The following is a 15,057-nucleotide window of genomic DNA, read 5'->3' on the forward strand; positions in this document are numbered from 1 at the left end:
CAACCCAGGGCTGCATCTTTTAACCCAACACTGACTCTGAAAAGTAATTTCAAGCATACTTACCAGTAACTTGTATTTCCTTCCATAGGAATCTTTTGTGTGGTTTTCACCAGAAAATTTTCTGTGTCCATTTTTGAAACGTAGAAATATTCGTCTAAAATCAGCCGAACTACGAATTCCGATTTACTCACCTGTAATCAGGAGAGAACCCAGTGCTTCATCTTTTAGCCCAACACTGACCCTGAAAAGTAATTCTAAGTGTACTTACCTGTAACTTGTATTTCCTTCCATAGGAATCCATTGTGTGGTTTTCACCAGAACATTTTCTGTGTCCATTTTTGAAATGTACAATTATTCCTCTAAAATCAGCCGATCTACGAATTCCGATTTACTCACCTGTTATCAGGAGAGAACCCAGTGCTGCATCTTTTAGCCCAGCACTGACACTGAAAAGTAATTATAAGTGTACTTACCAGTAACTTGTATTTCCTTCCATAGGAATCCATTGTTTGTTTTTCACCAGAAAATTTTCTGTGTCCATTTTTGAAACGTACAAATATTCCTCTAAAATCTGGCGAACTACGAATTCCGATTTACTCAGCTGTAATCAGGAGAGAACCCAGGGCTGCATCTTTTAGCCCAACACTGACCCTGAAAAGTAATTCTAAGCGTACTTACCAGTAACTTGTATTTCCTTCCATAGGAATCCATTGTGTGGTTTTCACCAGAAAATGTTCTAAGTGTCCATTTTTGAAACGTACAAATATTCCTCTAAAATCAGCTGAACTACGAATTCTGATTTACTCAGCTGTAATCAGGAGAGAACCCAGGGCTGCATCTTTTAGCCCAACACTGACTCTGAAAAATAATTCTAAGCATACTTACCAGTAAATTGTACTTCCTTCCATAGGAATCCATTGTGTGGTTTTCACCTGAAAATTTTCTGTGTCCATTTTTGAAACGTAGAAATATTCGTCTAAAATCAGCCGAACTACGAATTCCGATTTACTCAGCTGTAATGAGGAGAGAACCCAGGGCTGCATCTTTTGTAGCCTAGCACTGACTCTGAAAAGTAATTCTAAGCGTACTTACCAGTAACTTGTATTTCCTTCCATAGGAATCCATTGTGTGGTTTTCACGAGAAAAGGTTCTTAGTGTCCAATTTTGAAAAGTACAAATATTCCTCTAAAATCAGCCGAACTACGAATTCCGATGTACTCACCTGTTATCAGGAGAGAACCCAGTGCTGCATCTTTTAGCCCAGCACTGACCCTGAAAAGTAATTCAAAGCGTACTTACCAGTAACTTGTATTTCCTTCCATAGGAATCCATTGTGTGGTTTTCACCAGAAAATTTTCTATGTCCATTTTTGAAACGTACAAATATTCCTCTAAAATCAGGAGAACTACGAATTCCGATTTACTCAGCTGTAATCAGGAGACAACCCAGGGCTGCATCTTTTAACCCAACACTGACTCTGAAAAGTAATTCTAAGCATACTTACCAGTAGCTTGTATTTCCTTCCATAGGAATCCATTGTGTGGTTTTCACCAGAAAATTTTCTGTGTCCATTTTTGAAACGTAGAAATATTCGTCTAAAATCAGCCGAACTACGAATTCTGATTTACTCACCTGTAATCAGGAGAGAACCCAGTGCTGCATCTTTTAGCCCAACACTAACCCTGAATTGTAATTCTAAGTGTACTTACTAGTAACTTGTATTTCCTTCCATAGGAATCCATTGTGTGGTTTTCACTAGAAAGTTTTCGGTGTTCATTTTTTAAATGTACAAATATTCCTCTAAAATCAGCCGAACTATGAATTCCGATTTACTCACCTGTTATCAGGACAGAACCCAGGGCTGCATCTTTTAGCCAAGCACTGACTCTGAAAAGTAATTCTAAGCGTACTTACCAGTAACTTGTATTTCCTTCCATAGGAATCCATTGTGTGCTTTTCACCAGAACATTTTCTGTGTCCATTTTTGAAACGTACAAATATTCCTCTAAAATCTGGCAAACTACGAATTCCGATTTACTCAGCTGTAATCAGGAGAGAACCCAGGGCTGCATCTTTTAGCCCAACACTGACTCTGAAAAGTAATTCTAAGCATACTTACCAGTAACTTGTACTTCCTTCTATAGGAATCCATTGTGTGGTTTTCACCTGAAAATTTTCTGTGTTCATTTTTGAAACGTACAAATATTCCTCTAAAATCAGCCGAACTACGAATTCCGATTTACTCAGCTGTAATCAGGAGAGAACCCAGGGCTGCATCTTTTAGCCCAACACTGACTCTGAAAAATAATTCTAAGCATACTTACCAGTAACTTGTACTTCCTTCCATAGGAATCCATTGTGTGGTTTTCACCTGAAAATTTTCTGTGTCCATTTTTGAAACGTAGAAATATTCGTCTAAAATCAGCCGAACTACGAATTCCGATTTACTCAGCTGTAATGAGGAGAGAACCCAGGGCTGCATCTTTTTTAGCCTAGCACTGACTCTGAAAAGTAATTCTAAGCGTACTTACCAGTAACTTGTATTTCCTTCCATAGGAATCCATTGTGTGGTTTTCACCAGAAAAGTTTCTTAGTGTCCAACTTTGAAAAGTACAAATATTCCTCTAAAATCAGCCGAACTACGAATTCCGATGTACTCACCTGTTATCAGGAGAGAACCCAGTGCTGCATCTTTTAGCCCATCACTGACCCTGAAAAGTAATTCAAAGCCTACTTACCAGTAACTTGTATTTACTTCCATAGGAATCCATTGTGTGGTTTTCACCAGAAAATTTTCTGTGTCCATTTTTGAAACGTACAAATATTCCTCTAAAATCAGGAGAACTACGAATTCCGATTTACTCAGCTGTAATCAGGAGACAACCCAGGGCTGCATCTTTTAACCCAACACTGACCCTGAAAAGTAATTCTAAGTGTACTTACCAGTAACTTGTATTTCCTTCCATAGAAATCCATTGTGTGGTGTTCACCAGAACATTTTCTGTGTCCATTTTTGAAATGTACAACTATTCCTCTAAAATCAGCCGATCTACGAATTCTGATTTACTCACCTGTTATCAGGAGAGAACCCAGTGCTGCATCTTTTAGCCCAGCACTGACCCTGAAAAGTAATTCAAAGCGTACTTACCAGTAACTTGTATTTCCTTCCAAAGGAATCCATTGTGTGGTTTTCACTAGAAAGTTTTCGATGTCCATTTTTGAAACGTACAAATATTCCTCTAAAATCAGCCGAACTATGAATTCCGATTTACTCACCTGTTATCAGGAGAGAACCCAGGGCTGCATCCTTTAGCCAAGCACTGACTCTGAAAAGTAATTCTAAGCGTATTTACCAGTAACTTGTATTTCCTTCCATAGGAATCCATTGTGTGCTTTTCACCAGAAAATTTTCTGTGTCAATTTTTGAAACGTACAAATATTCCTCTAAAATCAGCCAAAGTACGAATTCCGATTTACTCAACTGTAATCAGGAGAGAACCCAGTGCTGCATCTTTTAGCCCAACACTGACCCTGAAAAGTAATTCTAAGCGTACTTACCAATAACTTGTATTTCCTTCCATAGGAATCCATTGTGTGGTTTTCACTAGAAAGTTTTCTGTGTCCATTTTTGAAACGTACAAATATTCCTCTAAAATCAGCCAAAGTACGAATTCCGATTTACTCACCTGTTATCAGGAGAGAACCCAGGGCTGCATCTTTTAGCCCAGCACTGACTCTGAAAAGTAATTCTAAGAGTACTTACCAGTAACTTGTATTTCCTTCCATAGGAATCCATAGTGTGGTTTTCACCAGAAAAGTTTCTTAGTGTCCAATTTTGAAATGTACAAATATTCCTCTAAAATCAGCCGAACTACGAATTCCAATGTACTCACCTGTTATCAGGAGAGAACCCAGTGCTGCATCTTTTAGCCCAGCACTGACCCTGAAAAGTAATTCTAAGCGTACTTACCAGTAACTTGTATTTCCTTCCATAGGAATCCATTGTGTGGTTTTCACCAGAAAATTTTCTGTGTCCATTTTTGAAACGTACAAATATTCCTCTAAAATCTGGCGAACTACGAATTCCAATTTACTCAGCTGTAATCAGGAGAGAACCCAGGGCTGCATCTTTTAGCCCAACACTGACTCTGAAAAGTAATTCTAAGCATACTTACCAGTAACTTGTAATTCCTTCCATAGGAATCCATTGTGTGGTTTTCACCAGAACATTTTCTGTGTTCATTTTTGAAACGTACAAATATTCCTCTAAAATCAGCCGAACTACAAATTCCGATTTACTCAGCTGTAATGAGGAGAGAACCCAGGGCTGCATCTTTTTTAGCCCAGCACTGACTCTGAAAAGTAATTCTAAGCGTACCTACCAGTAACTTGTATTTCCTTCCATAGGAATCCATTGTGTGGTTTTCACCAGAAAAGATTCTAAGTGTCCAATTTTGAAACGTACAAATATTCCTCTAAAATCAGCTGAACTACGAATTCCGATTTACTCACCTGTAATCAGGAGAGAACCCAGAGCTGCATCTTTTAGCCCAACACTGACTCTGAAAAGTAATTCTAAGCGTACTTACCAGTAACTTGTATTTCCTTCCATAGGAATCCATTGTGTGGTTTTCACCAGAAAAGGTTCTTAGTGTCCAATTTTGAAAAGTACAAATATTCCTCTAAAATCAGCCAAACTACGAATTCCGATGTACTCACCTGTCATCAGGAGAGAACCCAGTGCTGCATCTTTTAGCCCAGCACTGACCCTGAAAAGTAATTCAAAGCGTACTTACCAGTAACTTGTATTTCCTTCCATAGGAATCCATTGTGTGGTTTTCACCAGAAAATTTTCTGTGTCCATTTTTGAAACGTACAAATATTCCTCTAAAATCAGGAGAACTACGAATTCCGATTTACTCAGCTGTAATCAGGAGACAACCCAGGGCTGCATCTTTTAACCCAACACTGACTCCGAAAAGTAATTTCAAGCATATTTACCAGTAACTTGTATTTCCTTCCATAGGAATCTTTTGTGTGGTTTTCACCAGAAAATTTTCTGTGTCCATTTTTGAAACGTAGAAATTTTCGTCTAAAATCATCCGAACTACGAATTCCGATTTACTCACCTGTAATCAGGAGAGAACCCAGTGCTTCATCTTTTAGCCCAACACTGACCCTGAAAAGTAATTCTAAGTGTACTTACCAGTAACTTGTATTTCCTTCCATAGGAATCCATTGTGTGGTTTTCACCAGAACATTTTCTGTGTCCATTTTTGAAATGTACAATTATTTCTCTAAAATCAGCCGATCTACGAATTCCGATTTACTCACCTGTTATCAGGAGAGAACCCAGTGCTGCATCTTTTAGCCCAGCACTGACCCTGAAAAGTAATTATAAGTGTACTTACCAGTAACTTGTATTTCCTTCCAAAGGAATCCATTGTGTGGTTTTCACTAGAAAGTTTTCGGTGTCCATTTTTGAAACGTACAAATATTCCTCTAAAATCAGCCGAACTATGAATTCCGATTTACTCACCTGTTATCAGGAGAGAACCCAGGGCTGCATCTTTTAGCCAAGCACTGACTCTGAAAAGTAATTCTAAGCGTATTTACCAGTAACTTGTATTTCCTTCCATAGGAATCCATTGTGTGCTTTTCACCAGAAAATTTTCTGTGTCCATTTTTGAAATGTACAAATATTCCTCTACAGTCAGCCAAAGTACGAATTCCGATTTACTCAACTGTAATCAGGAGAGAACCCAGTGCTGCATCTTTTAGCCCAACACTGACCCTGAAAAGTAATTCTAAGCGTACTTACCAATAACTTGTATTTCCTTCCATAGGAATCCATTGTGTGGTTTTCACTAGAAAGTTTTCTGTGTCCATTTTTGAAACGTACAAATATTCCTCTAATATCAGCCAAAGTACGAATTCCAATTTACTCACCTGTTACCAGGAGAGAACCCAGTGCTGCATCTTTTAGCCCAGCACTGACCCTGAAAAGTAATTCTAAGCGTACCTACCAGTAACTTGTATTTCCTTCCATAGGAATCCATTGTGTGGTTTTCACCAGAAAATTTTCTGTGTCCATTTTTGAAACGTACAAATATTCCTCTAAAATCTGGCGAACTACGAATTCCGATTTACTCAGCTGTAATCAGGAGAGAACCCAGGGCTGCATCTTTTAGTCCAACACTGACTCTGAAAAGTAATTCTAAGCATACTTACCAGTAACTTGTACTTCCTTCCATAGGAATCCATTGTGTGGTTTTCACCAGAAAATTTTCTGTGTTCATTTTTGAAAGGTACAAATATTCCTCTAAAATCTGGCGAACTACGAATTCCAATTTACTCAGCTGTAATCAGGAGAGAACCCGGGGCTGCGTCTTTTAGCCTAGCACTGACTCTGAAAAGTAATTCTAAGCTTACTTACCAGTAACTTGTATTTCCTTCCATAGGAATCCATTGTGTGGTGTTCACCAGAAAAGGTTCTTAGTGTCCAATTTTTAAAAGTACAAATATTCCTCTAAAATCAGCCGAACTACGAATTCCGATGTACTCACCTGTTATCAGGAGAGAACCCAGTGCTGCATCTTTTAGCCCAGCACTGACCCTGAAAAGTAATTCAAAGCGTACTTACCAGTAACTTGTATTTCCTTCCATAGGAATCCATTGTGTGGTTTTCACCAGAAAAGATTCTAAGTGTCCAATTTTGAAACGTACAAATATTCCTCTAAAATCAGCTGAACTACGAATTCCGATTTACTCAGCTGCAATCAGGAGACAACCCAGGGCTGCATCTTTTAGCCCAACACTGACCCTGAAAAGTAATTCTAAGCGTACTTACCAGTAACTTGTATTTCCTTCCATAGGAATCCATTGTGTGGTTTTCACTAGAAAGTTTTCTGTGTCCATTTTTGAAACGTACAAATATTCCTCTAAAATCAGCCAAAGTACGAATTCCGATTTACTCACCTGTTATCAGGAGAGAAGCCAGGGCTGCATCTTTTAGCCCAGCACTGACTCTGAAAAGTAATTCTAAGAGTACTTACCAGTAACTTGTATTTCCTTCCATAGGAATCCATTGTGTGGTTTTCACCAGAAAAGTTTCTTAGTGTCCAATTTTGAAATGTACAAATATTCCTCTAAAATCAGCCGAACTACGAATTCCAATGTACTCACCTGTTATCAGGAGAGAACCCAGTGCTGCATCTTTTAGCCCAGCGCTGACCCTGAAAAGTAATTCTAAGCATACTTACCAGTAACTTGTATTTCCTTCCATAGGAATCCATTGTGTGGTTTTCACCAGAAAATTTTCTGTGTCCATTTTTGAAACGTACAAATATTCCTCTAAAATCTGGCGAACTACGAATTCCGATTTACTCAGCTGTAATCAGGAGAGAAACCAGGGCTGCATCTTTTAGCCCAACACTGACTCTGAAAAGTAATTCTAAGCATACTTACCAGTAACTTGTACTTCCTTCCATAGGAATCCATTGTGTGGTTTTCACCAGAAAAGATTCTAAGTGTCCAATTTTGAAACGTACAAATATTCCTCTAAAATCAGCTGAACTACGAATTCCGATTTACTCACCTGTAATCAGGAGAGAACCCAGAGCTGCATCTTTTAGCCCAACACTGACTCTGAAAAGTAATTCTAAGCGTACTTACCAGTAACTTGTATTTCCTTCCATAGGAATCCATTGTGTGGTTTTCACCAGAAAAGGTTCTAAGTGTCCAATTTTGAAATGTACAAATATTCCTCTAAAATCAGCCGAACTACGAATTCCGATGTACTCACCTGTTATCAGGAGAGAACCCAGTGCTGCATGTTTTAGCCCAGCACTGACCCTGAAAAGTAATTCAAAGCGTACTTACCAGTAACTTGTATTTCCTTCCATAGGAATCCATTGTGTGGTTTTCACCAGAAAATTTTCTGTGTCCATTTTTGAAACGTACAAATATTCCTCTAAAATCAGCCGAACTACGAATTCTGATTTACTCAGCTGTATTGAGGAGAGAACCCAGGGCTGCATCTTTTTTAGCCCAGCACTGACTCTGAAAAGTAATTCTAAGCGTACCTACGAGTAACTTTTATTTCCTTCCATAGGAATCCATTCTGTGGTTTTCACCAAAAAAGATTCTAAGTGTCCAATTTTGAAACGTACAAATATTCGTCTAAAATCACCCTAACTACGAATTCCGATTTACTCACCTATAATCAGGAGAGAACCCAGGGCTGAGACTTTTAGCCTAGCACTGACTCTGAAAAGTAATTCTAAGCGTACTTACCAGTAACTTGTATTTCCTTACATAGGAATCCATTGTGTGGTTTTCATCAGAAAAGGTTCTTAGTGTCCAATTTTGAAAAGTACAAATATTCCTCTAAAATCAGCCGAACTACGAATTCCGATGTACTCCCCTGTTATCAGGAGAGAACCCAGTGCTGCATCTTTTAGCCCAGCACTGACCCTGAAAAGTAATTCAAAGCGTACTTACCAGTAACTTGTATTTCCTTCCATAGGAATCCATTGTGTGGTTTTCACCAGAAAATTTTCTGTGTCCATTTTTGAAACGTACAAATATTCCTCTAAAATCAGTAGAACTACGAATTCCGATTTACTCAGCTGTAATCAGGAGACACCCCAGGGCTGCATCTTTTAACCCAACACTGACTCTGAAAAGTAATTCTAAGAGTACTTACCAGTAACTTGTATTTCCTTCCATAGGAATCTTTTGTGTGGTTTTCACCAGAAATTTTTTTGTGTCCATTTTTGAAACGTAGAAATATTCATCTAAAATCAGCCGAACTACGAATTCCGATTTACTCACCGGTAATCAGGAGAGAACCCAGTGCTTCATCTTTTAGCCCAACACTGACCCTGAAAAGTAATTCTAAGTGTACTTACCAGTAACTTGTATTTCCTTCCATAGAAATCCATTGTGTGGTTTTCACCAGAACATTTTCTGTGTCCATTTTTGAAATGTACAACTATTCCTCTAAAATCAGCCGATCTACGAATTCTGATTTACTCACCTGTTATCAGGAGAGAACCCAGTGCTGCATCTTTTAGCCCAGCACTGACCCTGAAAAGTAATTCAAAGCGTACTTACCAGTAACTTGTATTTCCTTCCAAAGGAATCCATTGTGTGGTTTTCACTAGAAAGTTTTCGGTGTCCATTTTTGAAACGTACAAATATTCCTCTAAAATCAGCCGAACTATGAATTCCGATTTACTCACCTGTTATCAGGAGAGAACCCAGGGCTGCATCCTTTAGCCAAGCACTGACTCTGAAAAGTAATTCTAAGCGTATTTACCAGTAACTTGTATTTCCTTCCATAGGAATCCATTGTGTGCTTTTCACCAGAAAATTTTCTGTGTCCATTTTTGAAACGTACAAATATTCCTCTAAAATCAGCCAAAGTACAAATTCCGATTTACTCAACTGTAATCAGGAGAGAACCCAGTGCTGCATCTTTTAGCCCAACACTGACCCTGAAAAGTAATTCTAAGCGTACTTACCAATAACTTGTATTTCCTTCCATAGGAATCCATTGTGTGGTTTTCACTAGAAAGTTTTCTGTGTCCATTTTTGAAACGTACAAATATTCCTCTAAAATCAGCCAAAGTACGAATTCCGATTTACTCACCTGTTATCAGGAGAGAACCCAGGGCTGCATCTTTTAGCCCAGCACTGACTCTGAAAAGTAATTCTAAGAGTACTTACCAGTAACTTGTATTTCCTTCCATAGGAATCCATAGTGTGGTTTTCACCAGAAAAGTTTCTTAGTGTCCATTTTTGAAACGTACAAATATTCCTCTAAAATCTGGCGAACTACGAATTCCGATTTACTCAGCTGTAATCATGAGAGAACCCAGGGCTGCATCTTTTAGCCCAACACTGACTCTGAAAAGTAATTCTAAGCATACTTACCAGTAACTTGTAATTCCTTCCATAGGAATCCATTGTGTGGTTTTCACCAGAACATTTTCTGTGTTCATTTTTGAAACGTACAAATATTCCTCTAAAATCAGCCGAACTACGAATTCCGATTTACTCAGCTGTAATGAGGAGAGAACCCAGGGCTGCATCTTTTTTAGCCCAGCACTGACTCTGAAAAGTAATTCTAAGCGTACCTACCAGTAACTTGTATTTCCTTCCATAGGAATCCATTGTGTGGTTTTCACCAGAAAATTTTCTGTGTCCATTTTTGAAACGTACAAATATTCCTCTAAAATCAGCCGAACTACGAATTCTGATTTACTCAGCTGTATTGAGGAGAGAACCCAGGGCTGCATCTTTTTTAGCCCAGCACTGACTCTGAAAAGTAATTCTAAGCGTACCTACGAGTAACTTTTATTTCCTTCCATAGGAATCCATTCTGTGGTTTTCACCAAAAAAGATTCTAAGTGTCCAATTTTGAAACGTACAAATATTCGTCTAAAATCACCCTAACTACGAATTCCGATTTACTCACCTATAATCAGGAGAGAACCCAGGGCTGAGACTTTTAGCCTAGCACTGACTCTGAAAAGTAATTCTAAGCGTACTTACCAGTAACTTGTATTTCCTTACATAGGAATACATTGTGTGGTTTTCATCAGAAAAGGTTCTTAGTGTCCAATTTTGAAAAGTACAAATATTCCTCTAAAATCAGCCGAACTACGAATTCCGATGTACTCCCCTGTTATCAGGAGAGAACCCAGTGCTGCATCTTTTAGCCCAGCACTGACCCTGAAAAGTAATTCAAAGCGTACTTACCAGTAACTTGTATTTCCTTCCATAGGAATCCATTGTGTGGTTTTCACCAGAAAATTTTCTGTGTCCATTTTTGAAACGTACAAATATTCCTCTAAAATCAGTAGAACTACGAATTCTGATTTACTCAGCTGTAATCAGGAGACAACCCAGGGCTGCATCTTTTAACCCAACACTGACTCTGAAAAGTAATTCTAAGAGTACTTACCAGTAACTTGTATTTCCTTCCATAGGAATCTTTTGTGTGGTTTTCACCAGAAATTTTTTTGTGTCCATTTTTGAAACGTAGAAATATTCGTCTAAAATCAGCCGAACTACGAATTCCGATTTACTCACCTGTAATCAGGAGAGAACCCAGTGCTTCATCTTTTAGCCCAACACTGACCCTGAAAAGTAATTCTAAGTGTACTTACCAGTAACTTGTATTTCCTTCCATAGAAATCCATTGTGTGGTTTTCACCAGAACATTTTCTGTGTCCATTTTTGAAATGTACAACTATTCCTCTAAAATCAGCCGATCTACGAATTCTGATTTACTCACCTGTTATCAGGAGAGAACCCAGTGCTGCATCTTTTAGCCCAGCACTGACCCTGAAAAGTAATTCAAAGCGTACTTACCAGTAACTTGTATTTCCTTCCATAGGAATCCATTGTGTGCTTTTCACCAGAACATTTTCTGTGTCCATTTTTGAAACGTACAAATATTCCTCTAAAATCTGGCAAACTACGAATTCCGATTTACTCAGCTGTAATCAGGAGAGAACCCAGTGCTGCATCTTTTAGCCCAACACTGACTCTGAAAAGTAATTCTAAGCATACTTACCAGTAACTTGTACTTCCTTCTATAGGAATCCATTGTGTGGTTTTCACCTGAAAATTTTCTGTGTTCATTTTTGAAACGTACAAATATTCCTCTAAAATCAGCCGAACTACGAATTCCGATTTACTCAGCTGTAATGAGGAGAGAACCCAGGGCTGCATCTTTTGTAGCCTAGCACTGACTCTGAAAAGTAATTCTAAGCGTACTTACCAGTAACTTGTATTTCCTTCCATAGGAATCCATTGTGTGGTTTTCACGAGAAAAGGTTCTTAGTGTCCAATTTTGAAAAGTACAAATATTCCTCTAAAATCAGCCGAACTACGAATTCCGATGTACTCACCTGTTATCAGGAGAGAACCCAGTGCTGCATCTTTTAGCCCAGCACTGACCCTGAAAAGTAATTCAAAGCGTACTTACCAGTAACTTGTATTTCCTTCCATAGGAATCCATTGTGTGGTTTTCACCAGAAAATTTTCTATGTCCATTTTTGAAACGTACAAATATTCCTCTAAAATCAGGAGAACTACGAATTCCGATTTACTCAGCTGTAATCAGGAGACAACCCAGGGCTGCATCTTTTAACCCAACACTGACTCTGAAAAGTAATTCTAAGCATACTTACCAGTAGCTTGTATTTCCTTCCATAGGAATCCATTGTGTGGTTTTCACCAGAAAATTTTCTGTGTCCATTTTTGAAACGTAGAAATATTCGTCTAAAATCAGCCGAACTACGAATTCTGATTTACTCACCTGTAATCAGGAGAGAACCCAGTGCTGCATCTTTTAGCCCAACACTAACCCTGAATTGTAATTCTAAGTGTACTTACTAGTAACTTGTATTTCCTTCCATAGGAATCCATTGTGTGGTTTTCACTAGAAAGTTTTCGGTGTTCATTTTTTAAATGTACAAATATTCCTCTAAAATCAGCCGAACTATGAATTCCGATTTACTCACCTGTTATCAGGACAGAACCCAGGGCTGCATCTTTTAGCCAAGCACTGACTCTGAAAAGTAATTCTAAGCGTACTTACCAGTAACTTGTATTTCCTTCCATAGGAATCCATTGTGTGCTTTTCACCAGAACATTTTCTGTGTCCATTTTTGAAACGTACAAATATTCCTCTAAAATCTGGCAAACTACGAATTCCGATTTACTCAGCTGTAATCAGGAGAGAACCCAGGGCTGCATCTTTTAGCCCAACACTGACTCTGAAAAGTAATTCTAAGCATACTTACCAGTAACTTGTACTTCCTTCTATAGGAATCCATTGTGTGGTTTTCACCTGAAAATTTTCTGTGTTCATTTTTGAAACGTACAAATATTCCTCTAAAATCAGCCGAACTACGAATTCCGATTTACTCAGCTGTAATCAGGAGAGAACCCAGGGCTGCATCTTTTAGCCCAACACTGACTCTGAAAAATAATTCTAAGCATACTTACCAGTAACTTGTACTTCCTTCCATAGGAATCCATTGTGTGGTTTTCACCTGAAAATTTTCTGTGTCCATTTTTGAAACGTAGAAATATTCGTCTAAAATCAGCCGAACTACGAATTCCGATTTACTCAGCTGTAATGAGGAGAGAACCCAGGGCTGCATCTTTTTTAGCCTAGCACTGACTCTGAAAAGTAATTCTAAGCGTACTTACCAGTAACTTGTATTTCCTTCCATAGGAATCCATTGTGTGGTTTTCACCAGAAAAGTTTCTTAGTGTCCAACTTTGAAAAGTACAAATATTCCTCTAAAATCAGCCGAACTACGAATTCCGATGTACTCACCTGTTATCAGGAGAGAACCCAGTGCTGCATCTTTTAGCCCATCACTGACCCTGAAAAGTAATTCAAAGCGTACTTACCAGTAACTTGTATTTACTTCCATAGGAATCCATTGTGTGGTTTTCACCAGAAAATTTTCTGTGTCCATTTTTGAAACGTACAAATATTCCTCTAAAATCAGGAGAACTACGAATTCCGATTTACTCAGCTGTAATCAGGAGACAACCCAGGGCTGCATCTTTTAACCCAACACTGACCCTGAAAAGTAATTCTAAGTGTACTTACCAGTAACTTGTATTTCCTTCCATAGAAATCCATTGTGTGGTGTTCACCAGAACATTTTCTGTGTCCATTTTTGAAATGTACAACTATTCCTCTAAAATCAGCCGATCTACGAATTCTGATTTACTCACCTGTTATCAGGAGAGAACCCAGTGCTGCATCTTTTAGCCCAGCACTGACCCTGAAAAGTAATTCAAAGCGTACTTACCAGTAACTTGTATTTCCTTCCAAAGGAATCCATTGTGTGGTTTTCACTAGAAAGTTTTCGATGTCCATTTTTGAAACGTACAAATATTCCTCTAAAATCAGCCGAACTATGAATTCCGATTTACTCACCTGTTATCAGGAGAGAACCCAGGGCTGCATCCTTTAGCCAAGCACTGACTCTGAAAAGTAATTCTAAGTGTATTTACCAGTAACTTGTATTTCCTTCCATAGGAATCCATTGTGTGCTTTTCACCAGAAAATTTTCTGTGTCAATTTTTGAAACGTACAAATATTCCTCTAAAATCAGCCAAAGTACGAATTCCGATTTACTCAACTGTAATCAGGAGAGAACCCAGTGCTGCATCTTTTAGCCCAACACTGACCCTGAAAAGTAATTCTAAGCGTACTTACCAATAACTTGTATTTCCTTCCATAGGAATCCATTGTGTGGTTTTCACTAGAAAGTTTTCTGTGTCCATTTTTGAAACGTACAAATATTCCTCTAAAATCAGCCAAAGTACGAATTCCGATTTACTCACCTGTTATCAGGAGAGAACCCAGGGCTGCATCTTTTAGCCCAGCACTGACTCTGAAAAGTAATTCTAAGAGTACTTACCAGTAACTTGTATTTCCTTCCATAGGAATCCATAGTGTGGTTTTCACCAGAAAAGTTTCTTAGTGTCCAATTTTGAAATGTACAAATATTCCTCTAAAATCAGCCGAACTACGAATTCCAATGTACTCACCTGTTATCAGGAGAGAACCCAGTGCTGCATCTTTTAGCCCAGCACTGACCCTGAAAAGTAATTCTAAGCGTACTTACCAGTAACTTGTATTTCCTTCCATAGGAATCCATTGTGTAGTTTTCACCAGAAAATTTTCTGTGTCCATTTTTGAAACGTACAAATATTCCTCTAAAATCTGGCGAACTACGAATTCCAATTTACTCAGCTGTAATCAGGAGAGAACCCAGGGCTGCATCTTTTAGCCCAACACTGACTCTGAAAAGTAATTCTAAGCATACTTACCAGTAACTTGTAATTCCTTCCATAGGAATCCATTGTGTGGTTTTCACCAGAACATTTTCTGTGTTCATTTTTGAAACGTACAAATATTCCTCTAAAATCAGCCGAACTACAAATTCCGATTTACTCAGCTGTAATGAGGAGAGAACCCAGGGCTGCATCTTTTTTAGCCCAGCACTGACT

This window comes from Triturus cristatus, chromosome 1_1, assembly GCF_964204655.1.
Source record: "Triturus cristatus chromosome 1_1, aTriCri1.1, whole genome shotgun sequence".
NCBI lineage: Eukaryota > Metazoa > Chordata > Amphibia > Caudata > Salamandridae > Triturus > Triturus cristatus.